At 38.8% G+C, this 27561-nt stretch overlaps 1 protein-coding gene across 5 annotated transcripts in view; it reads left to right on the forward strand.

Moving 5' to 3' along the window:
• Positions 1-27561, forward strand: part of FILIP1 (filamin A interacting protein 1) — a 268181-nt gene that overhangs the window by 41808 nt on the left and 198812 nt on the right. For 2 of the 5 annotated variants that reach the window (XM_008263118.5, XM_008263120.5), the window contains exon 1: positions 9021-10025. The exons of the other annotated variants lie outside the window; for them this stretch is intronic. The gene's annotated coding sequence lies outside the window, so the exon portion shown is untranslated. Of the gene's footprint in view, positions 1-9020; positions 10026-27561 lie in introns of those variants that run through there. 5 annotated transcript variants of the gene reach the window in all.

The following is a 27561-nucleotide window of genomic DNA, read 5'->3' on the forward strand; positions in this document are numbered from 1 at the left end:
CTCCCACATGTGTGGCAGGGTCACAGCTACTCAAAGCACCATCTGCTTACTCCCACGTTCTACTTTGTGGGGAACCTTGAATTAGGAGCAGACTGGTATTGAAGCTAGGCATTCTGATATAGTATGCTTCTTTTTAAAAATATTTATTTATTTATTGGAAAGTCAGGGTTACACAGAGAGAGGAGAGGCAGAGAGAGAGGGAGGTAGAGAGAGAGAGAGAGAGAGATGTCATCCATCTGATGGTTCGCTCCCCAATTGGCCACAACGGCTGGAGCTGCGCCAGTCCGAAGCCAGGAGCCAGGAGCTTCCTCTGGGTCTCCCATGTGGGTGTAGAGGTCCAAGGACTTCAGCCATCTTTTACTGCTTTCCCAGGCCATAGCAGAGAGCTGGATTGGAAGTGGAGCAGTGGGGTCTTGAACCGGTACCCATATGAGATGCCAGTGCTTCAGGCCAGGGGGTTAACCCACTGCACCACAGTGCCCGGCCCCATAGTATGCTTCTTAATCTGCATCTTAACTTCTATGCTAAATGCCTGTCCCTATATGTAAATATTTCATAAGGACTGAGAGGTATAATTTATTTTAAAAATAATTTTTGCAATGTTTTAAAGCTTCATTAAGTTATAATATAAAGAGTGAAAAACACACAAATCATCAGTGCACAGCTTGAACAATTTTCACAAAATGCACACACTGATGTAACCAGCAAGAGGCAAAACATTACCAATGGTGCAGAAGCCTTCCTCATACCCTCCTCCAGCCACAGATCCACCTCCCATAGGTAACTGCCATCTGGACTTCCAATATTATAGATTAGTCTTTTCTGATTTTGAACTTCTAGTATGAAATCAGTATATTTTATGAGTATACCTTTTTTTCACTTACAATTCTGTTTGGAGATTTATCTGCATTGTTAGGTGTAGTTGTAGATTTTTTTGTTCTCAATGATATAGTTTGCCACTATGTGACTATACCACAATTATGTACCCATTCTACTGTTGAAAGCATTCTGAAAGGTTCTAGTGCTTGGCTATTGTGAATAGTCTTTTTTTTTTAAACTTTTATTTAATAAATATAAATTTCCAACGTACAGCTTATGGATTACAATGGCTTTTCCCCCCCATAACTTCCTTTCCACCCGCAACCCTCCCAACTCCCGCTCCCTCTCCCATTCCATTCACATCGAGATTCATTTTCAATTCTCTTTGTATACAGAAGATCAACTTAGTATATATTAAGTAAATATTTCAACAATTTGCACCCACATAGAAACACAAAGTGAAAAATACTGTTTGAGTACTAGTTATAGCATTAATTCACAATGTACAGCACATTAAGGACAGAGATCCTACATGAGGAGTAAGTGCACAGTGACTCCTGTTGTTGACTTAACAAATTGACACTCTTGTTTATGGCATCAGTAATCACCCTAGGCTCTTGTCATGAATTGCCAAGGCTATGGAGGCTTTTTGAGTTCGCTGACTCTGATCATATTTAGACAAGGTCATAGTCAAAGTGGAAGTCCTCTCCTCCCTTCAGAGAAAGGTACCTCCTTCTTTGATTGCCCATTCTTTCCACTGGGATCTCACTCGTGGAGATCTTTCATTTAGGTTTTTTTTTTTTGTTTTTTTTTTTTTTTGTTTTTTTTTTTGCCAGAGTGTTTTGGCTTTCCATGCCTGTAATACGCTCATGGGCTTTTCAGCCAGATCTGAATGCCTTAAGGGCTGATTCTGAGGCCAGAGTGCTGTTTAGGGCATCTGCCATTCTATGAGTCTGCTGTGTATCCCGTTTCCCATGTTGGATCATTCTCTCCTTTTTAATTCTATCAGCTAGTATTAGCAGACACTAGTCTTGTTTATGTGCTCCCTTTGACTCTTAGTCCTATCATGATGATCAATTGTGAACTGAAACTGATCACTTGGACTAGTGAGAAGGCGTTGGTACATTCCACTTTGATGGGATTGAATTGGAATCCCCTGGCACATTTCTAACTCTGCCATTTGGGGCAAGTCAGCTTGAGCATATCTCACCTTGTACATCTCCTCCGTCTCTTATTCCCACTGTTATATTTAAACATCACTTTTCAGTTAAATTTAAACACCTAAGAATAATTGTGTATTAATTACAGAGTTCAACCAATAGTATTAAGTAGAACAAAAAAATACTAAAAGGGATAAAGTATTAAATTGTTCATCAACAGTTGGGACAAGGGCTGATCAAGTCATTGTTTCTCATAGTGTCCATTTCACTTCAACAGGTTTTCTTTTTGGTGCTCAATTAGTTGTCGCCGATCAGTGAGAACATATGATATTTGTCTCTCTGGGACTGGCTTATTTCACTTAGCATGATGTATTCCAGATTCCTCCATTTTGTTGCAAATGACTGGATTTCATTTTTTTTTTACCACTGTATAGTATTCTGTAGAGTACATGTACCATAATTTCTTTATCCAGTCTACTGTTGATGGGCATTTAGGTTGATTCTAGGACTTAGCTATTGTGAATTGATCTGCAATAAACATTAAGGTGCAGACAGCTTTATTGTGAATAGTCTTATATTCTGTTATTGATCTTAAAGAAGTAGAGGAGGCTTAGGTGGAATATTAGCCCCCTTTTATTTACTTTAACTAAATTAGCTGCAAGAAACTTCTTTGAGGGGCTGGAGCCATGGCTCATTTGGTTGATCCTCCGCTTGCGGTGCCCGCATCCCATATGGGCACCTGGTTCTAGTCCTGGTTGCTCCTCTTCCAGTCCAGCTCTCTGCTGTGTCTGAGCCCCTGCACCTGCATGGGAGACCAGGAGGAAGCACCTGGCTCCTGGCTTTGGATTGGCGCAGCACCTGCCATAGCAGTCATTTGGGGGGTGAACCAATGGAAGGAAGACCTTTCTCTGTCTCTCTCTCTCACTGTCTATAACTCTACCTCTCAAATAAATAAATAAATAAAGAAGCTTCATTGAGGAAGAAAAGGTTTATTTTAACTCACAGTGTGGAAATTACAGTTAAGAATCTGGTGGCCCCATGGTCAGTATTTGTGGAGCCTGGTCTTGGAAGGTGTAGAGCCATGATTGCCTGGTGAGCTAAAGAGCAGGGACTTGAACTCAAATAGTAATCCACCCTCTCACAAGAACCACTCTAAGAGGGCACACACCCGGTGACCTACAGATCTCTTACTGGCCACACCTCCTAGCTGCCACAATTAGATCAAATTTCTGTCCTTAATGTCCATCAACCATTGACATTAAGACATCAGAGTTTAAATGTCGGCAAGAGATTTGAGGAGACAAATCCTACTTAACACATAACAGGTGAGATTAAATAATTTGTTAATTTCAAACAGGTAGTAAGTAATGGAGCATGAATTTGAACTTTGTCTTCAGAATCAGAACTCTTTTTTTTTTTAAGATTTATTTTTTGTTTATTTGAAAGAAGTAGAGAAAGAGAGAGATAGAGAGAACAATCTTCCATCCACTGGTTCACTCTCATATGCCCCAAACAGCTGGAGCTGGGCCAGGCTGAAGCCAGGAGCCCAAAGCTTCATCCAGGTCTCCCGCATGGGTGCAGAGGCCCAAGTACTTGGGCCATCTTCTTCTGATTTCCCAGGTGCACTAGCAGAGAGCTGGATTGCAAGTGGAGCAGAAAGGTCTCCAACTGGTGCCCGTGTGGAATGCTGGCATTGCAGGTAGAAGCTTAACCTGCTATGCCACAATGCTGGCCCCAGGATCAGAAATCTTAACAACTTCAAGAAAGCTTGCTTTTTAGAGTTAACTATGATTAACTGTATAATGTTTATATACAAAACTATAAGCCTTGTGAAGAAAAGTGCATTATTTTCTGTGGCTCTGTGCCCAGTCATTGGCTTTCTGATTCTGTTTCATTCCTTGGAGAGTAAATGTTCTACTCCCTTTTAAAGAATTGATGAAAGTTTTCCATTACAACCAAGCAAGAGGTGGTCATGGCTCTGGCATAGGAAAAGAAGTAGGAAGTACACTTAAGACAATGCTGTCTGACTCTGTTGAAAAGTATGATGCTTGTTATCAGTAAATGTCTGTAGCAAATAGTCCTGTAATAACTTTCAAGTATTAATGATCCACTATAAGTACAGAAACAGAGAAATGGGAATTTTATCTCCTATACCTGCATGTAAGTGCTTACTTTGTTCAAGTAAATGCAAAAAATGTTATCTATAGCTTTTTAACCAAGTCTTACTCTTTTTACTAAAACAGTAAAAAAAAGTTTAATATTTAAAAAATATTTATGGGTGTGATAGAATTTATTTTATTTATTAACAAGACAATTGTTTTATTATGAATATTTAGATATTACAAAGTATTAGTTCTGTTTCTTTTTTTACTTTCATTAAATTTTTTTTTTTTTTTAATTTGAGAGAGACAGAGAACTGCCATCAGGTGGTTCACTCTCCAAATGCCTGCTGAAAACCAGGATCCCAGTCCAGATATCCTGTGTGGGTGGAAAGAGCCCAATTACCACTGCCTGCCTGGGTCTGCTTAGGTACAGAGTTGAAGACAGGATCAGAGCAGGAGCCTGTCATTGAACCAAGGCACTCTGACAAGGGACATGAGTATCTTAACAGCTAGATCTAACACCTGTCCTGTTTCTTTTAAAGTTTTGTAAAATGAAGTAGAAGTATAACTAGATTAATAGAAAATGCAAATATGAGTATTTTTAAGTTGTGGAACTTGATTATATCAAGTGAAATACAGTATCCTTTTGATACCAAAGAACTAATTTATGTATTATTTCTTCTTCATTATTTTTTCTCTGGTTGGTTACATCTTTGAAAAGTTTTGGTTGTGAATGTACAGCTCATAAACATTTTAAAATTGCTTATCAAGTCATCAAACAAAAGTATATTTTTATATGCAGTTTTAGAATTTAATTAGCTAAGAATTTCATTCATCATAAAACATCATGCATTTCTTGTTTTAGAGAGAGTATTGAAAAGCTCATATGCTTTGCTTAGCAATAGACTTTTTTCTTACATTATCTTTTTTTCAGTCCAATTTTCTCTGGTATCCAATAGGATTTCACTTCCAGTGAGTTTTTATTTTACTACATCGATGATGAAATTATCCCACTTTTTTTTTTTTCATCTGTGTCTAAAGCTATGGATTTTAAACATACAATGTGAGATATGCTCAAGCTGACTTACCTCAAATGGTAGAGTTAGAAACATACCAGGGGATTCCAATTCAATCCCATCAAGGTGGCATGTACCAATGCCATCTCACTAGTCCAGGTGATCAATTTCTGTTCACAATTGATCATAATGATAGGAGTAAGAGCCAAAGGGAGCACATAAACAAGACTAGTGTCTGCTAATACTAGCTGATAGAATAAAAAAGGGAGAGAAGAATCCAACATGGGAAACGAGATACACAGCAGACCCATATAAATGCAGATGCCCTAAACAGCATTCTGGCCTCAGAATCAGCCCTTAAGGCACACGGATCTGGCTGTAAAGCCCATGAGAGTATTACAGGCATGGAAAGCCAAAACACTCTGGCAAAAAACAAAAACAAACAAACAAAAAAACTAAATGAAAGATCTCCGTGAGTGAGATCCCAGTGGAAAGAACAGGTCATCAAAGAAGGAGGTACCTTTCTCTGAAGGGAGGAGAGAACTTCCACTTTGACTATGACCTTGTCTGAATATGATCAGAGTCGGCGAACTCAAAAGGCTTCCATAGCCTTGGCAACTCATGACAAGAGCCTAGGGTGATTACTGATGCCATAAACAAGAATGTCAATTTGTTAAGTCAACAACAGGAGTCACTGTGCACTTACTCCTCATGTAGGATCTCTGTCCTTAATGTGCTGTACATTGTGATTTAATGCTATAACTAGTACTCAAACAGTATTTTACACTTTGTGTTTCTATGTGGGTGCAAACTGTTGAAATCTTTACTTAATATATGCTAAACTGATCTTCTGTATATAAAGAGAATTGAAAATGAATCTTGATTTGAATGGAAGGGGGGAGGGAGAGGGAAAGGGGAGGGTTGCGAGTGGGAGGGAAGTTATGGGGTGGGGGGAAGCCATTGTAATCCATTAGCTGTACTTTGGAAATTTATATTCATTAAATAAAAGTTTAAAAATTTTTTAAATTTAAAATTAAAATTTAATTTTAATTTAAAATTTTAACTTTAATTTTTAAAATTAAAAATTTAATTATTTAAAATTTAAATTTTAAGTTAAATTTAAATTTTAAATTAAAATTAAATTTTAAATTAAATTTAAATTTTAAAGTGCATTGAATTTTAAATTAAATTTTTAAATTAAATTTAAATTTTTCTGTCCAGAAAACTTGAAAGGATTAAGGTTTCCCTTCTCTTTATATTTTTTCTGGGGCCAGCACTTTGGCATAAAGGGTTAATCCTTAGCCTGCAGTGCCAGCATCCCATATGGGCAATGATTCAAAGCTAGGTATCTTCAAAAAGTCCACGGGAATGAATTTTTTGAAAAAGTTATGTTATGAATGTATTTCAAAATAATCACATCAAAACAAGCTTATTTTTCAATTCCATTTTCCATGAACTTTTGGAATTACCCTCTTGTGTCCATTTGCTCAATGATTCCTGTTTATTGAACACTTACCATGGTGCTTGAATATTCAGCAAGGAACATCAGAGATATTCTCTGGGAGAATTACATTCAAATTTCATAGCCAGTCAATCAATGTTAAAAGCATAAGTTTGTCTGGAGATTTGCTTTGTGACATCCCAAACCTGAACACTGTTTATGTAAGCATCATTTTGGAGCACATGTCTACTTTTCATTGGGAGGTTAAATAACTTAGTAACTTTTTGCTTTAAGAAAAAAACATTAGTTTTTAAAGTGAACAAGGTAGAAAATTTAGAAATTTAGAAATGGGTGTAGAGTTATTGTGCTAGTTCTCTTATTTATTTGCCTTTTTCCCACTGATAGCATTAACCTACTTTCTATTAAAATTTCATCATGACTCATCCTTGAAGTTGGGAAATTCTGTGTTAGTGGTAAGTTTACCAGAATGTCTCAGAATGCTCACACTTAAGACTGTGGGAAAGGATGTAACTGAACTGTAATATATTAACAATATGTGTTGAAAAATCAGTTCCTTGTTGACCGTTTACAAAACACAAATTTCTAATAGTTCCTAACGGCACTACTTCCTCTGTGGATTACGTAGGAAATGCTTTAGTCTGAATAATCATTCCCGTGGGGGAAAGCCTTCAAAATAAATTCACTTTATAGAGTGCGTGTATGAGTGTGTGTTGTAGTGTTGTACAGAGAGAAAGTCTGATTATTGTATAATACCGAATGAGTCATGCACATGACTAGTGTAATTAAGGAACATAATTTGAAGGAGGCAACCGTATCTAATTATGTGAAATACTCTATATGTTGTTGCTTGTCACTACATTTTTTAAAATAAACTATTAGCAACAATGAACAGTGAACCCAAAGGCTAAAAGAAAACAGTGACGGGGTAGTAGGTTTTCATAACATAAAACGAAACTGTAAACTCTGATTACCTAGTTACAGAAGAAATAACTATCATCCATTTGATGGAATTAACTAGGACCATAAAAAAATGAATTATTTACTCTTAGTTATCTTGACATTTGGCTATATTCCTATTTTCTTTTATTTTGCATTTGCAATAGCCGTAAACTGAACTATTGGTAGGGGTAAAATATTAATACATTCCCAGAATTCTCTTGAGTGGTTTTCAACCTAGGGCTGTTATATGTAGGGATATGTACGGTGTGTATGTATTTTTCAAACAATGATCTCCCCATCCCCACTCCTTTGCAATTTTTAAGAAATTATCTTGGTGTTTCTGAATTATTGGTTGGCGCCGCGGCTCACTAGGCTAATCCTCTGCCTGTGGCGCCTGCACACCGGGTTCTAGTCCCAGTTGGGGCGCCGGATTCTGTCCCAGTTGCTCCTCTTCCAGTCCGGCTCTCTGCTGTGGCCCCAGGAGTGCAGTGGAGGATGGCCCAAGTGCTTGGGCCCTGCACCTGCATGGGAGACCAGGAGGAAGCACCTGGCACTCTGGCTTCGGATCGGTGCAGCATGCTGGCTGTAGCGGCCATTTGGGGGATGAACCAACGGAAGGAAGACCTTTCTCTCTCTCTCTCTCTCTCACTGTCTGTCAAAAAAAAGTTACCTTAGTGTTTCTGAATTATTATTCCATAGCCCAATCACACACTTTCCACCCTCTTAGAACCCACTTTTAGGCACTCTGAATAGATTAAATGTCTAAAAGACCCATTAGTGTTCTAGAAAAGTCAGTTCATTTCATATGAGAATTCTTTCATCTTAATAGAAGTCTCTCCTTCCTGCCCTCCCATCAAAGTTGGCTCAGATCCAAAAAGACTGAGCCCAACAAATGCAATTTTACGTGGAGATCATAGTAAATAAAGGATGCATGCTGTCAGCATGCTGACTGGGATGGGAAGAACTGAGATGTTTTCTAATGGGCTGAGGTGTAGGAATCAGCTAACTTTAAGGGGGAGGGTCATTTCTTTAGAAACAGGAGACACACACCTATGTAAATTGTAAAGCTTTTTCAGAGAGACATTACAGTTACTTAGCACATAAGCTTCTTATTGTAAGTATGCAACTCTTAAAATATTAAAATTCATGGTTTTCTGTTTCTTCAGGGTCCATATTCAGTTTGTAGGTAAAAAAGAGTGTGTGTTTAAGCTGATACATTAATCTCAGGAAGGGGGTCAATCTTTGTAATAGTGTTGGTGAGTTTTTTGTTAAGGGCAGTTTTATGACATGTCTACCAATAATGTTTGTGTTTCTTTTTCTCTCTCCATTCCTACTTAACCTGTGGCTGAAAGGGCTGCTGTCAGTTCCCCTTACTGTTAATTTCATTTATGTAATTAGTAACAGTCTCAGGAACTAAACACATATTTTTATATTTTTTATATATTTTTGGGGATGGAAGGGTTAATGACGAGGCGTGCCCATCAATAACCAGAGGTGTCTCAAGTCTTAGTTTCCTTGGAGTATTCACCATGTGGTACCTTGAATGAAAGAGCTGACGTGAGAATGCTGAGATTTTCCTTCTTAACCTATTTCTTTCAAAATATATAGAGAGACATTCTTTTGTGGTAGCCTTATTTTCCTAATACTCAGGTATCTAGGTGATCAAGTCAGATATGATGGGGTAAGTGACTTAGCTATAAAAGTAATACCCTCATGTCAAAGACTGCTTGGAAATGATCTCCTACTGTGCATTTTCTCAACAGTTGCAATAGGCTTTTAAAAGCTTTTTAAATTTCAGAATACTTATCTGAGAGCCTAATTGAGAAAAATATTGCAGTGGTAAATTGCTCTGCTGAAGACAACTGCTGCTCTGTTTCTTTTCAGATTTTAAAACCTAAGTCCCAAATCACGGTCTGTAGTTACGAGCTTCCAACAGTAATTACCGCTGTGAAATGAGCAGAAGTCCTTAAAAGGGTCTGCCGGTTTCCCTGCAATCTTTCAGAGGGTGAGCAGCGCTGTATCCACTGATAACCCAGCTGCCTAGGAACTGAGTAAAGCCGGCTCCAAACTTCTCAGCTGTTGACAGGCTTGACTTGCTGAGAACACTGGTTAAATATAGCACGCGCGAGCTCAGCTTCTCAACAAAGTCATTGCTCTGACAGTGTTGTGAAGGGAGCAGAAGAGGAGAAACCTAATCTCAGAACTCAACAACACCTAGCAACAGTTGAAAAAACTTTTAAACAAAAGCCTGGGTGGGAGATACACGACAACTTCCAATTTCTGCTACCCGGGCTTTCAGGAGGAGAAGCTGTGTTCCCCCTGTTTCTACCCGGTTTCCTGCATGACTTCAGCTATTGGCTGGTCCTAGGAAAGAGAGTGGGAAAAGCTTTTTCCTCTGTATTCTTTTGGGCTGGATAGTTTTCCAGGACTCGAGTCTGCCTTGGGCTGTGGGACAAGCCACAGGGTTCTTCAAAGGATAAACTACCTTCACAACGGACATACCCTTGGTTAAACGAGCTGCCGTCAGGTAAGACCAACATAAATAGCAACTCACTCTCTTAAGAAATTTCTGTTTCCGGAGGAAGAGCATTCTCTCTGATTCTGTTTTGTCTGTTTCCTTTGATTCTTCCTGTTCTACTGTGGCATAACATGATTAGGAACTATTATATTCATTGTGAATTAGTAACAAAATCAGAAACACCACTTCATTCTCAGAATTGTAATGATCCCTTTAACCATAAAGATTTTTTTGATATTTTAATAGCTCTCTGCCAAGATATTCCTGCCAAGTTATCACCCTGGCAGGTAACAGAAATATGACAAAGGACAGCTTTACAGCTCCTGCCACAATTAGGAAGGTTCAGCAAAGGGAAGAATATGTCCTCTCGAAGCAAAATGACTTTCATTTATTGAAACTAGCTAAGCAGTTTGTGTGGCAGATGAGAGGGAAGTCCCACATAGTGTTTGTCTTGCTGTACTTTTACTGCTTTATGTGTCTCCTTTTGCCTGATTCTCTGATTACACTGGTACACCTTGTGCTGGTTGTGACCTCATTACACTAGTCACCCCAAATGCTTCTGACTAGACACAAAATATGACTGGTATTAAATCACCACTGTTACAGTTATTGAATATAACATTTAGGAAAAATGTTATTTATGTGTTTTAAAAATAGAGTAATTACTTGTATATAGATGTAAGATTCTATTTTTAAAAAAAAGTTAAACAGGATTTATTGGAAAAAAATCTTTTCCGAAGTTGCTAGTTATGTGTGCATGAGCGTGTTTACTAGAGCTTGGAGGAAGTCCTCCTTTCAGCCGATGGACTATTATTCCCCCTTCCAGGAGTTGTCATGTATTTTATCAGAATTGCTAAGAATCTGACAAGCTATCGCTGTGTATTGGTGGGTTGGCTAGTATTGACACCTGATGGTCTGTGGTTGGGCTGGATTTGCAAAAATAAGTTATTCCTTTAAAGGGACAAGATACTTTGAGTGAATGTTCTAGTCTCGGGAAAATATCAACAAAGATGCAGAATTACATTTTAAGAGGAATTATTTGAGTCTGTTTTTGTCAACATAATTTATCCAAAGCCAGTTATAAACAAATTGTTTGTTGACAAATTAGAATGTGTCATCCTTTTCAATGTTCCTATTTTAAGAAGTCAATTAAAACTCAGGTATCATACATTTACAAAAATGAAAAAGTATATACATTTTGCTATGTATTGTGTTTCATGATTCTGATTTCTTGATTAGCTTACAAAGTAAATGAAATTGATTAGTTTAACAAGTAAATAAATGTGTGCACATAATAATGCAAAATGTACTTTTGTAACCTTAGTATCAGAGAATGAGGCTCCTGGTACTTTAATGGAGATGAAACATCTTTGCCTTGAAAGAGTTTTGAGAATTCAGATCTAACTGCTTTACATTTTTCTTGTTTTTATCCTAGGAAGGGTCACATTGTTGGCTTGCAAATGCATGTGTAAGGCCAAAATCTACCATTAGTTCTAGGCATGTAATTTCTCTTGGAATCAGTGGGACAGTGTACAGATAACTGAGTACAGCATTTGGCCCTGAGTGAAAGCCATGTTTGCTGATGAAGTGAATTTCTGCGTGTCATTAATTGTCTTCATGGTTGTAAGCTTACTCTTGGAGAATGGAGAATAGCTACAAGCCACAAGCTTTCCTCCACTGGATGAGCAATCAAGCCCTCCATGATTAAGCAAATCTGTTGTCCTGTTCACTTGAGTTCACATTTCTGTGTCATTTTGGGGCTGTCCCTTTCCCCCATCATGAAGTTGTTAGATTCCATTGCCGTGTCTCCCACCACACCAAGACCTGTGTGGTGTGGATTATCATAATGCTGCTCCTCTAGAAAACTCCTCATTGCCATCTAAATCAACTTCCCTATGACTATGAGATTACTTTTCCTAAAGCATTGCTATACTTGTCTATCTACTCTTCCGTTATCTAGTGGGGCTGTTAGTTGCTGCCAGACACCAAGGCTGGGCATTTCAAAAACCATCCATCATCTGGCACCTACTTAATTTTTCCAGCCTCACTCCCACTACTCAACAAGAAGGTCCTTCTGCTTCAGGTATTTCAGATTATGGGCCATTCTCCAAAAACATTCGTAGTGAACCTTTCAATCTCCCATCTTTGCCCATATTATTTCCTCTGTGTGCAACACAGGGGAAACAGGCGCTGTCTGTGCTGGTAGAACCAGATAGAGCCGTGTCTTCCACTTTCACAGTAATTTTCTGGACCACATATTTTAGAAGTGATTCTCTCTGAGTTTATATAGTTGGGAGCTCTGGTAAAACTAGGGTGCTTTGGAGGAGAGTTTTCTCCATTAAATTTGGAATGAATATGAAGTATTTCAGGTGCAAGGCATCTAAACATCACTTTCAGAACTTCTCAGTCCCCTGCACATTGTGGATGTTCTATTAACATTTGTGGATCTATATTCCTGATGATTATTATATGAGAAATGAAGAATAAATATAAAACCAAGAAAAGCAATTATAATTATGGTTAATAGTTTTATCTTAAAAATTTCTCAAAGTCTGTGCAGAAAGATTTCAAGTAGCTATAATTACACTCATATACCTGGTAGTAGAGATGATGTTGCAACTCTAAAGAATGAAACTGAAAAGATTTATAAAATGTGTTTGTATATGTGTATGTATTATACCTCCTGTGTATGCACCTAGATTTAAATGTGCACCTTGATGTCTAAATACTAAAACTCATACTTTTACCATCATTTGGTGCTGGATTCTATTCATAGTTACATTTGGTTAAAGTTATTTAAATTCTTTTTTAAATTATTCTTATTTGAAAGGGGGAGCGAAAGGGAGGGAGAGAGAGAGAGAGAGAGAGAGAGAGAAAACACAACATCACATCTGCTTCATTTCCCATATGCCTGCAATGGCTGAAGCTGGGACAGGCTGAAACCAGAAACCAGAAACTCAATCTGGGTTTCCCACCTGGGTGGCAAAGACATAACCATTTGAATCATCACCTGTTGCTTCCTAGAATGTATATTAGCAGGAAGCTGGAATCAGGAGTGGAACCAGAACTTGAACCCAGGCACTCTGTTGGGATGCAGGTGTCCCAAATGGCATCTTAACTGCTATGCCTAACACCTGCCCTTCAAATAATCTAAATTAAGGCCCATTATATTTGTGAGTCATGGATTTGAATCTGGCCTTGCATTTTAAAACATTTAAATATGTTATGATTCTTTTTTCATTTTTCTCTAGATATTTAACAGATAATTTTCAGTATTATCCTTAATCTCTCATGAAATGTGTAGCTTTACTGTGTGTGATATAGCATGAACCAAGTTTTTGAGCAGCTTGTTTACCAAAAGAGAAATATTCGGTTTATATTTTAAGATAGTCAAAGATGTTAAATTTACTCTTTTTTGAAAAAGATTTATTTATTGATTTGAAAGGCAGAATTACAGAGAGAGAGAGAGAGTGATTGATTTCATCTACTGCTTCATTCCCTAAATGGCTGCAGTAGCCAGAGCTGGGTTAGGCTGAAACCAGGAGCCTGTAACTCCATCTAGATCTACCTTAGTAGCAGGGGCCCAAGCACTTGGGCCATCTTCTGCTGCTTTCCTGGGTGTCTTAACAGGGCTGGATCAGAAGTGGTGCATCTAGGACTCAAATCAGTACCCATATGAGATATAAGCCTCGCAGGTTTTGGGCCCCAACTTACTCTTTTAAAAAGTTGTTCAGCAATAGTCCCTATGGAATTTTTTTCCAGTGAAATTTTTGGAATATTTTATCTATTCACTAAACAGTTATTTCCCTGTGGTTATAATATTACCTTATTTTTTTAATTGAAACTTTAGGATTTACACATTGTAAATAATACTAAGCTTATTTTATTTTGCTGGCAGATGAGAGTTTCTTCATAAGGCTACCTGAAGATGTTAGACTTTAGTCAGTCTGTCTAACTCACATTTTCATTTGTTTGATTTTATTTCTTTAAGCATGTGGGTTTTATAAAGGCAACAGTATATGAAGTGAGGGGGCAAGCTTTGATTGAGATAGAATTCAATAGAAAGCATTAAGAGAAAAAAAGATTTGCATAACTTGTTAGAAAAATGACATGTGAAAGTTTGCAACATATATTTATATAGACATTACTTTAAATATCCATGGATAGTAGTAGAATAAAAGATGGCTTAATAAAAATGCATTCATTTTCTTGAATCTGAGTTGAAGATATAATAACAAGGTTCTGTTCATGGACAAGGAGTCAGAAAAGGCTAGTAGCATGGGCGAGCCAGATGGTCTGGATTCTGATTTTAGCTCATTGTGACCTTGGGTTAATTACTCTCTGTGCTTCAATTTCCTCATCTGTAAAATGAGAATAATTTGATGGGGGTATGTCAAACTGTGGAAAATACAATTAAAAGATAAGTTTATTTTGGTACAAAAATTCTTGAAGTGCATGCGTATTAGGAGGGTCTTCAAAAAGTTCATGGAAAAAGTGAAAAAGCTATATGTGGATTGCAAAAGTTTTTGGCACCAAAATAAAATTTTTAACTCCATTTTCTATGAAGTTTTTAAAGCCCCTCATAGTTCTCCACAGAGTTGTTTTGAAGACTAGATGACTTAAGGCAATTTTCAGTTCCCTAGTAGAATCCTATGTAAAATTACACTATTATTGTTTTCTTATCACCCCATAAGTGAATTTGTTTAATCTTTGGTGCTCACAGAATTCTTGAAGACAAGTGAACTCATACAGGTGTGAACTCAAATTCATAGATCACAGGAAAAGCACTGTTTAAATTTGGAAATTTGGAAACCTGTTTGGGACGTATTTTGTTGCTGGATTCTGTAAGCAGTCACACTGAACAGCTGCCTGTAATATAATGTGGAATTTATGTTTCTTTTTTAAAAAGATTTATTTGTTTATTTGAAAGGCAGAGTTACAGAGAGAGAAGGATGGCCACAACAGCCAGAACTGGACCAGGCTGAAGCCAGGAACCAGGAGCCAGAAGCTTTATCTGGGTCTCCCATATGGGTGCAGGGGCCCAAGTACTTGGGTCGTCTTCTACTGCTTTCTCAGGCGTATCAGCAGGGAGATGGATCAGTAGTGGAATAGCCGGGACATGATCCAGTGCCCATCTGGGATCCTGATGCTGCAGAGGGAAGCTTAAACTCACTGCGCTTCAGCGCCGGCCCTGGAATTTGTTTCAAACCCTCCCTTATCACCGAGTAGTTTGCTGTCTTATAGAAGCATTGCTAAAAAGGCAAAGAAATCACCCACAGCATAGACTGTTCTATGGTTTCTATATTTGTAGTTGGAGATAAAGTGTGTTTATACATAGTGCCTGGGTGTCTCTTTCACAGCCAACTATACCGGATAATGCAGACCAATGGAGAGATCCTCTTCCATGGAGGGACATGATATTAAATTTATCATTCTTCATTTCTGATCTTAGATGATTTGTTTTGTTTAACTAACCTAGTAACAGATAAAAATGAAAAGACCAAAAAAGGTCATCTTATGCTAACTTCAACCTTACCAAATAGAGTTGAATTCTTGCTATTCATTGCTGTTAATCCTATTCATTCTTCTTAGACATGACAAGAAAATCATATTCCAAGACAAACAGAAGAAGTATTATATCATAAAGATGTGTGTGTATATTCTGAGGTGCTTAATAGTCTCTATACTTAACAAAAAATACATGAATCACCCTTAAAGCAGGAAAGTTTCTTTATAGCTCTAGTGACAAGAAACCCTAAGCAGGATAATTAGGTTTAGAGCTGTTAATTGTACTTATTTTTTCTTGTTTTGAAGGGATGAGTCTATAAAATATAAGGCAAAGTAAGTCTCATAATTGTCCTTCTTTGATGAAACCTAGAAGTAGGGTGAAGGAAGGAAGAATAGGAGGAGGAAAAGAAGAAAAGGAAAATAAAAAAGGAAAGAACTTTTCTTGACTTTGCAGAATGCATTATAGAGACTCTAGGCCAAAAAAATTAAGGAACTTCAGGAAAATATATTGGATTATGTTCTTCTTTTCCCTTACATGATCACTCCTACTCTAGCTAATAAGAGAAATAAAAAGGATGCATGCAGGTTACAGCTTTTTCTGCAGTAGTAGCTGAGGATGTTTAATTTCAAAAGCCAAGCAGCCTGTTGTGGAAGAACTTAGACTAAGGAAAGTCAAACATGAATTGAGCAGCTTTAGCTGGCTCTTGACCAGCTGATTGCAGAAACTGAGAAACTCCCAGCAGAGAAATGAAGTCACATAACGTTACCCTGTGCCCCTCGCGCCTCTCTGTCCCTGAGAGCTTTGTTTAAGCCACAGCAACACTGTTATGTCAAAGGAAGGTTTGTGTTCTTAGCCTTTTTGGGAAGTGGTGTCAACATGTGTAATACTGGGTGATTTATGTGTTTCTGAGGCCTGTGAAAAACGAACGAAAAGGAATTTTGAAAGCTAATGCAGCATTTGTCTCAAGTGATCTGACTCTAAGTGAACACTGAAGGTTTAAGGATTTTTCTAGTTTTAGTTCCTTGGTTAAATGCTATCCTCCTTCAACTACCTCCTTCCCCCAAACATAGATAAGACTGATGATCATTACTTCGTTGGCTGAGGACTTCCGTGTCTGCATTTGAAAATAGTATTTTTTTTCTTTTGCTTTTGTAGTGATTGTAACTTCAATCCTCCCCAGTTACTTTGAAGAAACAAATTATCAGCTGCTGTCTTTGTTAGGAAAGGGTGTAAGAAAGCCATGAAATGAACATTATCAGAGTTGGCCAAATGCATTCCTTAAAAATAATTTGCTAAAAATTTAAGGCCAAAATATGATTTGATTGCAAACAGTAGACTGCTGACATCACCAACATAATCAAGTTACTGCCAACTTGCCTTGTTTATCTAAATGATCTTTGTAAAAATAAGGTTTTCCCATATACACACACATGAGTCATCGGCAATGCAGTAATAAGAATAAATGGACTTTCTTTTTCCTTAATATACTTATATCTTAAGTAACTCATTTTAGAGCTTGCTTCTTTGAGGTACCACAGCACAACAGGAAAGGAAGAGGTATTGCTGAGTTCATAATGCTATTTCAGTGTGGCAGCCTAAGTACTTGAGGAAATGACACCCTGGGCCTGTATGTTGAGCCTTGCAGTTACTGTGACGACAACACACACTAATGGAAAACAAAGGTGGTCTGCTTACCAGGGTGAGCCAGGAAGAGTTTTGCCAGCTCAGATTTTTCCTAATTATTCTATAAGTCTTGAAATGTGACACTGAAGGTATTCAAGGCTCTTTGTGTTTCATTAACTGTTGAGTAAGTGACACATGCTTGAAGAGGAGCCTGGTATTTGGATCAGGGAGTGGCCTTGCATATAGGCTTAACTTTCACATGTTCTCTGATTTAGACACCACCAAACCAAATGCTTCGGTCACAGCCTGTTGTTTGTTCTGGTCTTTAAGGAAGTCAGCTGCATTGGTGGAGTTCACTCCTCAGAGGCCTCTCAAATTGAGTAAGACATTCCCACCTTCCACATTCTGCTCATTCCATACATCATTGCCCAGCATACCAGGTGTTCTGACCAATGACCAGGATACCTAAACCCAACTGGTATAATGATATGCAATATAATGATAATAGCCACATATGATACATATTATCTATTTGATGTTTGAGTATATATAAAGATATGTAGTATCCAATATATACGTAATTTACTTATATTGTGTATAAAATGATCATAATAATAGCATATACTCAAGATTACTGAGCCATTGTGTCAAGCACTTTACATGAATGATTTTATTTGCTTATAATAATGATGCTTTTTATGCCGGCACCGCGGCTCACTAGGCTAATCCTCTGCCCAGCGGCGCCGGCACACCGGGTTCTAGTCCCGGTCGGGGTGCCGGATTCTGTCCCGGTTGCCCCTCTTCCAGGCCAGCTCTCTGCTGTGGCCAGGGAGTGCAGTGGAGGATGGCCCAAGTGCTTGGGCCCTGCACCCCATGGGAGACCAGGAGAAGTACCTGGCTCCTGTCTTCGGATCAGCGCGGTGCACCGGCTGCGGTGGCCATTGGAGGGTGAACCAACGGCAAAGGAAGACCTTTCTCTCTATCTCTCTCTCACTGTCCACTCTGCCTGTCAAAAAAAAAAAATAATAATGATGCTTTTTTGTCCCTACTTAATAGATTAGGAAAATAATGTTTTCCAAGTGTCAAGTAACTTGCCCAGTGGTAGATTTGAAATTAAAAATCAGGCAGTTTGATCTTGTTTGACCCATATTTTCTTTTCCCTTTTTTAAAAAAGATTTATTTTTATTTATTTGAAGGATAGAGTTACAGAGAGAGGTAGAACGAGAGCAAGAGTGAGAGCGAGAGAGAGAGAGGTCTTCCATTTCTATCTGCTGGTTGGCTCCCCAGATGACCACAATGGCCAGAGCTGAGCTGATCCAAAGCTAGGAGCCAGGAACTTCTTCCAGGTCCCCCATGTGGGTGCTGGGGCCCAAGGACTTGGGCCATTTTCCACTGCTTTCCTAGGCCATAGTAGAGAGCTGGATCAGAAGTAGAGCAGCCAGGACTTGAACTGGCGCCCATGTGGGATGCCGGCACTGCAGGCTGGGGCTTTAATCTGCTGAGCCACAGTGCTGGCCCCAACTCATATTTTCAACCACTTTTCTGCAGTGCACATGGTTGTTGGAGGGACACCTTCACTGAGATGACTGTGGGATGGTTTAATGAAAGGTACAGAATGTGACAGTGCAGGTGCTCAGCTGCCACTGTAGTTTGAAAAGATTCATCGTGGCTCACTTGGTTAATCATCCACCTGTGGCACCTGCATCCCATTTGGGCACCTGGTTCTAGTCCTGGTTACTCCTCTTCCAGCCCAGCTCTCTGCTGTGGCCCAGAAGTGCATTGGAGGATGGCCCAAGTGCTTGGGCCCTGCACCCCATGGGAGACCAGGAGAAGCACCTGGCTCCTGGCTTCAGATCAGTGCAGCGCTGACCATGGCGGCCATTTGGGGAGTGAACCAATAGAAGGAAGACCTTAAAAAAAGATTCACTAGGAGCAAAGGTTAAAGAGATTGGGGTCAAGCAGACAAAGTGGAACCAGAAACTTCAGTGGCCAGTGGGGTTGGGCAACCCAGAAAGAGCCCTGGGGCTCTGAAATGCAGAAGTAATTCTTGCTGCCACTGATGTTGTAATATAGCTCTCCATTTCTACCCTGCTGAGTTGATTCCATGGGGCTGGATGCCATGGAAGGTTTGATTTTATAATATATTATGACTACTGTTGCAGTCACATCCTTTGGTACCATTTGTCTGTTGCCCCTGCTGACAACACAGAACCACACCTTCCATTGTAACATTCAATATGCTCTAATGGTCTCTAGTTTGGTCATAAAAAGACGGTTTGTGAAATGAGCTTCAGAGGGAACCCTACAAAATAACTTATTCAAGTTGCTGGCATCAGTATTCCTTCAAGAAGCCGTGTGTGTGTGTGTGTGTGTGTGTGTGTATTTGTAAGAAGAGGCACTGAGGAAGGGGACAGAAATCTGTTCCATTTATGAAGGTACCTCAAAAGTTTCTAGAAAATTAAATTAAAAGATAAGCTTACTTTGGTGCAAAAAACCTGAAATCTATGCATATTAAAGATCTTCATAAACTTTCTTGAAAATACTCAATATGAAAGAGCTATGCATGAATTTTGTAACTTTTTTTGCACCAAAATAAACTTAAAAAAATAAATAAACTAATTCCATTTTTAATTCCATTTTTCCATGAACTCTTTGGATTACTTTTTTTTTTTTTTTTGACAGGCAGAGTGGACAGTGAGAGAGAGAGAGACAGAGAGAAAAGTCTTCCTTTTGCCGTTGGTTCACCCTCCAATGGCCGCCGCGGCCGGTGCACTGCGCTGATCCGAAGGCAGGAGCCAGGTACTTATCCTGGTCTCCCATGGGGTGCAGGGCCCAAGTACTTGCACCATCCTCCACTGAACTCCCTGGCCACAGCAGAGAGCTGGCCTGGAAGAGGGGCAACCGGGACAGAATCCAGTGCCCTGACCGGGACTAGAACCTGGTGTGCAGGCGCCGCAAGGCGGAGGATTAGCCTAGTGAGCCGCGCTGCCGACTGAATTACTTTCATAATAGCTTCTTATTGGCTTCCATTAACTTTGTTGAAGTAGTGAGTTGTCAATCTGGCAGCATGATGTTCTATGAAAATAAAACAAAAGCAAAGCAGACCAAAACAAAGCAAGAGGGCTTGCTATAGTTTAAGGAAAATTATCTGATACTTTCCAGCCAGACATTTGCTATGGCAAAGCTGTGACATAAGACATTTTTTTTCAATCTTTATCTTTTTAAACAAAGAGTACCTGAATGATGCTAAATGTCTCACTGCTTGGAAATAATTAGAATTTCTGAGTTCCCTTTTGCATACCTGGCATTTAGCTTTTGAGTTGTCTGCAGTAAAAGGAGAACAACTATAATAAAATATTTGTGGAGCAGATAATGCTTTACTTTTTCTGATACCAGTGGCCATAAATACTCTACTTTTACAGAGAAAGTAAATGTTTCATATGGCATGAATACATATAACAGAATGAACCTCTAAGAAATTCTGTAAGTTGAAAACAGTGCCTTGTTATAACTGTAATAATATACCCTAATCTCCTTTTGACCCCCAAATACACACACACACACACACACAAGGCACATAGACACAGGCACACACTCATTATTGGTTAAGGGGCAACTTATTTGACTGGTTAAGCATCTTCCTGAAGCAAATATACCATTTGATCTGTGCTACAGACCTATTTAAACAATGGAGGAAAAATTGATAAAGGCAGAGATATATTACATTTCATCAAGGTCTTCAGTTTCATTGACATGATTTCTCCTGATTTACTTGCAATAACCTCAGAATTTTGTTTTTTTTTTTTCTCTATCTTTATGTAAAAAGGTCTGATGGTTTCAAAGGAAGAAAAGAATCAGTATTGTTGCATTTGGAGACAAAAGGCTTGGCTCATTGGCTCCTGGAAGTCCTTTTTTTTCTCATTCAATTCTAAATTTCTCTTGGCAACAAAACTGAGCAGTAATTTCTGCATTAGTCTTTGGCTAATGCCTTTTAAATGGAAGATATTAACAATTTATCATATTCAAGAGTTATCTAAGACTTCTGTGATATTTCCTGATTCTCTTGGCACTTGTGTACCTTGTCTATGAGCAAGAATAGAGGGCTCTGATTCTCATACTGTCAGTAATTATGTAGCTTTGTTCCTAGAGCCTTCCATACCCAGCAGGAAACCAAAGACAGTGGGAACCTCTAGTTCTTGAGCTCACGTGGAACCATCAGATGGTCTAATCTTGTGGTTGTCAGCACTCCTAGCGCATCAATTCCTGGAGCTGCTTTAAAAATGCAGATGCCTGAGCTATGCCCCAAAAGGATCTAATTCAAGTAGGCCTGAGAGAATGCCCAAGTGTTGTCCTATTTGGAAGCTTTCATGTGATTATAATTTGTATCCAGCATCGAGAACCCGTTATCAACTAGTACCTCAAAGAAAAGTCACTGAGCATCTGTGGCAAAGTCCTCTGCAGGTAGAGTTGGGTCTGGAACTGAGCTCACCCAACTTGGTAGTGACATACCTTGCAGTGGTTGTGTTACTGTTTCAAGTGAATTGCCAGCAGTTTTGCTTTTAATATCTTGACCAAAGATCCTTGACTGATTCCTGGGTTCATTTCTATGAATGAAATCCAGTTCCATGTAAGAGGCATGTAGTTGGAGCCAAAAGTAGATCAAGGACCAGAACTTAAGTCCCCTGAGTCCCAGTCTATTCTTCTCTATCGCATAGTCATAATAATTAACCAAGTATCTAATATTTAATGAGTTCTTTCCATATAATAAGCACTAGCAACCGCATGAGGCAGATACTCATATACACTGCATTTTACAGATGAGAAGGCTGAGGGAGTTGCTCAAGTACCTAACTCTTCCCCAGAAAGCAGGTGACAGTTCTGGCTTTAGCCTAGGCAATTGGACTCCTTAGCCCATGCTTGTGACTTCTGAATCACTTTGCTATTCTGGAGCTTGCTGGGAGAATATAAATTGTTGCGTGGCAGTTGTTCCCCTGTTGTAGCATCTGGGGTCCTATGGCGGCTGGCTTTGTGCTCTTAGTTCCCAAATAGCTGGGTTTTTTGCTTGACTAGAGATTGAGTCCTTGTCTGTCCCTCCAGTTTCCTGGTGAGTGGACTGCTTGAAGGCAACCTATTCTCTCTTTGAGGCTGTTTTAAAGTGCTCCAATTTCCCCAGTAACTTATTCCTGTCTTTCCTATCCCTTGTGAATGAATATAATAATATCGTCTGCCTTACTTGTGGGCACCTGTTCTCTTTACTTTTCCAAAGACATTCTAACCACAAACCTTAGTCTCCTATTCATTCTCTTGACCTTTTCCCTAGCTCTGTGAGTCTGAGTCTGACTGGTTTCCCATTTTTCCTGGGTTGCTCTTATTTGACTTTCATTCCACCCCATAACTTCTCTCACAATTTAAGCAACAACAGGAAGGGATTAGTCATTTTGCTTCTCCTATAGCAGCAGGTGCATTGCAAACAAGCTGGTCTGTGCTGTGCAACTGATAGGTCAGTGGGTCAGTGTACTCTGAAGAACTGTTAAAATCCACACTTTTAAGTAGTATGTATATAATTAATTTTCTGATTGATTTTGTAAGTTTGGACTACTTGAGAACAGGTTTTATTTACTAATCTGGTTAAATGAGCCTTACTAAGATGAAATCATCAATGACAAATATTGTAGCACAGATTTTCTCTAAATAATAGAAACTAAACACAAAGTGAGGTTATTATAATTGTGATAAATAGGCTGGCGCTGCTGCTCACTAGGCTAATCCTCCGCCTGCAGGGCTGGCATCCCAGGTTCTAGTCCTGGTTGGGGTGCCGGATTCTGTCCCGGTTGCTCCTCTTCCAGTCCAGCTCTCTGCTGTGGCCCAGGAAGGCAGTGGAGGATGGCCCAGGTGCTTGGGCCCTGCACCCGCATGAGAGACCAGGAAGAAGCACCTGGCTCCTGGCTTTAGATTGGCGCAGAGCTCCAGCCGCAGCGTGCCGGCTGTAGCGGTCACTTGGGGGGTGAACCAATGGAAAAAGGAAGACCTTTGTCTCTCTCTCTCTCACTGTCTAACTCTGCCTGTCAAAAAAAAGTTGTGATAAATATTTCTATGTGCATTCAAAAACTGAAATGTGATAAATAGATTCAGTTATAAATTGGGACTAGTTTTTAGAATCGCTTTGTACAAAACTAGTGTTCAATAAATATTTGTTAAATTTAACCTATTAAATGTCCTGAAATTGAGGAAGTAAGCAATACTGACCAGTGTCTGTTGATTGAATCAAATACGATTTTTCCTTGAAAAACAGAAATAACATTCAGTGATTATTATATGATTATTATTTCTCTCCTTCTTAGTTTTCTCAATAGCCACAAATTACTTTTCTAACAATGTAAATTAAAAATCAACAAATGGTTTTAAATGTTCACTAGCATATCAGAGAATAACTAATGCATAATTAAGTAAGCGAGAGCTGAATTCTGTGGATCTGACTAGCACGACATTTATGTATTTCCATTCATGAGCTAGAGCTCTAGCACGACATGTATGTGTTTCCATTCATGAGCTAGAGCTCTTTAAAATGCAGTGGTTTAAGACCTAACTATTGATACAGGTTTTATCACAACTATTCGTCCCTCATCTTTTTACCCAAGCCCATGAAAAAGCACCACCAGGCTCTTATTGTAGCTCATTAACTGGAAATGCTCTCATCCTGGGAAATCTATTTTGGAGTTAGGCTTGCTCCACTCCCCCTACAAGTGGGAAAGCAACAGCTGCCATTTAATTAATGTTTCTGCTGACAGTTCCAGCTGATGAATACCACTGAATTTACCTATCAACATCAATGCTGTCCGTGTTACACCAAAATGAAATCTGAGTATAGTTGCTTGATTTTTGCCTTAATTCTCCATCATTGTCTTTTTCTCATCACTTCCTCCAAATTTTAATGATGCTGTTATTTACATCACCACTTACATCTTTCAGGGAATAAAGTCCCAGTGGAACACATGTGTTCCTGCTGATGTATTGTGATGGAATCTCACTAGAATGAGCACATGAAACATTGACCTTGGAGAAGGGGGAAAACCAGATGAAAATGACTTGTGCTTTCACAGAAAGTGAAGTTTTGTACTTTTGAGGCAGAGATTAGAGAGAAAAACAGAGTGCTTGTTTTTTCATATAGTAGTAATGAAAGATTAAAATCCTAGAATTCAATTTATATCTAGATTATGTTAATATTTCAATTTCTGTTTCAAAACCCTTTCATAAGAGTTGGATTTCAACAGTACTGTCACTATAATTGGGTGGGAATTTGAAAGGATTTGGCTCATAGGGAAACAAATGATTTGAGAGAGAGATCCACTTCATTGGCTCAACTTGAAGAACTTGTTCTGGGCTTATATAGTCAGGTCCCAGGCATTGCAGCTGGAAAAGGCTGGACTGGCGCTGAGCTGGGATCCAAATGACATAGCATTAGATGGCAAAGAGTGGCCCCAACTAGCAGTGAGCATGTGAGGGTCTCTCACATGGTTATGGAGTGTTCTGGCAGGCAGCATGGGTGAATTCTGAGAGAGGCAGGCAGCACCTGGGCAAGCTTGTCAGCAGGAGCAGGAAGTAGAGCAGGAAGGTGGGATTCAGGAACAGAAATAGCTGTGGAAGAGGAGCAGTTATTCCTAGAGACTGAGAGAGAGAGATGCCAAAATTGTAATACAGTGTCAAAAACAAGTAAATCCAAGTACCGGTCCCAAGCTTTTTGTGTCTCTCCTGCTTCACGTGCAGTATGCATCATTAATAATTGTTTTTTGCAACTCGGTTATGTGTCAGGCACTGAGCTAGAAGCTGGTATACAATGGTGAATTTTATATTATCTCGATTGCTTAATAGGGGCAATGACTTTTTTATTTCTTTTTTTAAAAGATTTATTTATTTATTTGAAAGGCAGACTTACAGAGAGGAAGAGGCAGAGGGAGAGAGGGAGAGATCTTCCATCTGCTGGTTCACTCCCCAAATGGCCGCAACGGCCAGAGTTGGGCTGATCTGGAGCCAGGAGCTTCTTCTGGGTCTCCCATGCCAGTGCAGGGGCCCAAGGACTTGGGCCATTTTCTACTACTTTCCCAGGCCATAGCAGAGAGCTGGATTGGAAATGGAGCAGCTGAGACTCGAACTGGCAGTCATATGGGATGCCAGTGCTGCATGCCGGATCTTTAACCTGCTGCACCACTGTGCCAGCCCCGTCAATGGCAATTTCAATACCATGTGGTTGGTGGGTAAATAGTATTTTGGGGACATGGAAGTGGGGCCACTGACCTGATTTTGGGTGTAATTAGTTCAGAGGTCATACATAGGATAAAGTGGATCTTGCTGAGGTAATGTAGGACGAGCTATACAGACTGAAAATGGGATGGGACCTGACAAACAAGGTCTAAGGGAATACAGCAGAAATGAAAGTGATTGGAGTTCTTGAGCATATGATTTGTTGTGACAAGTCCACATAGCTCTACAAATGGTGGGGAAGTAGTATGTTGTAATCTTTTACTAACATGATAATTTTAATGTTTTAAAAATAATGTGATAAAAAGGATCTATTATATATATCCTCATATATGTTAATCATACATAAATTGTTAGTGGGCATAACAAACCAGCCAAATATGCATCTTTTAGGCTGGTGAACTCTTTACTGTCACTATCCCCACTACTGAGCATGCTTTCAAAACAGAGACCACTCTTGATATGTCTGAAAGAGGTGATGAGTGCTTTCTATAAAAGTGTTTGCTTTAGCATTTTTATAAGGTTGTGCTCTTTGAAAAAAGACATATATTCAGCACTCTACTTCAAATGCCTAACTGCTGCTTAGGCAATAATCCTGTGTAATAGCCAGGAAATTTTTGAAGCACAGGTTGGGAGTGTTGCCTTACCACATAGTAAAATAAATTTGGAAACCACACAAATTAAAACACTTTGGCAGTGCCATCAGAATCAGTTCACACAAGACGAAGAAATCAAGGGAAAGTAATAGAGATCCCAGAAAAATATACACCAGTATATACAGAAGAATTTAGTGTTTGGAAGGAGAGACATTTCAAATCAGTATTGAAATATGAATTATTCAATCAATAGGGTTGAAATAACTGAAAAATGAAATCAAATTTCTATGCCATATCTTATACCAAAATATAAACTAGATGGATCAGAAACTTAAGTTTAAAAATGTGAAATACAAAATGTGTGTGTGTCTGTGCAGAAGGCCGTCATAAGAAAAGGACAGTGAAACAAAAGACTGAAATATTTCACTCCATAAGACTAAATGAAAACTATTACACACAAGAAAATCCCATTAACACATAAGAACAGAGGTAAGATTCAAACAGCAAGTTTTGACAAAAATAATCAAGAACAAACACTCTTGATTTAAAATGTCTTTTAAATGAATAGAGACACAACAGTGAAAAATGGCCAAAAGTCATAAATCTGTGTCAGTAAACATGTAAAGAACTGTTTAACCTAACTGGTAATTAAAAGTCAAGTTAAAACATAGTATTATTTCAATTGACACATTGAAAAAGACTCAAAAAATTACAGTATCCAACATGGAGAGGGTATGAGGAAATGGGACACTATTTTCGAGGAGACTTCAAACGTTTCATGGAAATTTTGCATTACCCTTTAGTTCCAAGTTCCATGAATTTTTGAAGACCCTTGTTTTGCTGGTGAAAAATCAACTGGGACCAAGCTTCCTGAAAAGCAATTTGACAATATGGGGCAAAAATTCTTATAATCAGAAGGAAAACAAGGGCACTTCCATTCTAAAAAATAGAAGAATATAAACACATACCATGCCTTTGAGAGTGCATTGTTTTCTCTTCCTCCTATTGTTCTCAAATCTTGCCTATTGACTTCTGAAAATTTGGCAGACATGGAGATTCTTATTGAAAAACAAAAAACCCCAGCATACTTCTTCTTAGTTTCCTAATAGGATTTTCTAGGTGGTATCTTAATAGATTGATGTTATTGAAAGAAGGTGTGTAGTCCATTCTGCCTAACCCTTGAAGTGACAATACATCTTGATGGCACCTCATTTCCTGAGTAGTATTATTGTAGCATAAACTGACATCTAAAATGGACACATTTATGAATAAATCATGAAGGACCAAGGGCAGATGGACAAAATGGGACACTGCAGCAAGGACCTCCTTTCCTTTGATCCTTATCTACCATAAATCTGCTCAGGCTCATTGGGGTTAAACTGATCCAGGAAAAGCATGTTCTAGTTCACATTTTGAGCAATCTGCTAAGTTCATTAATTGCTCCGAAGAAAGTTGTTTTGCCATAACATTTGCTGATACTGATAGATGCTAAGAGGTGATTGACTCCAACCTCTTTAAGAGAAGGGGTTGAAGCTGAGACTGAGAAAATTTTACAATCTAA

The sequence above is a fragment of the Oryctolagus cuniculus genome, chromosome 5, assembly GCF_051225735.1.
Source record: "Oryctolagus cuniculus isolate XC-2025 breed Fujian yellow rabbit chromosome 5, ASM5122573v1, whole genome shotgun sequence".
NCBI lineage: Eukaryota > Metazoa > Chordata > Mammalia > Lagomorpha > Leporidae > Oryctolagus > Oryctolagus cuniculus.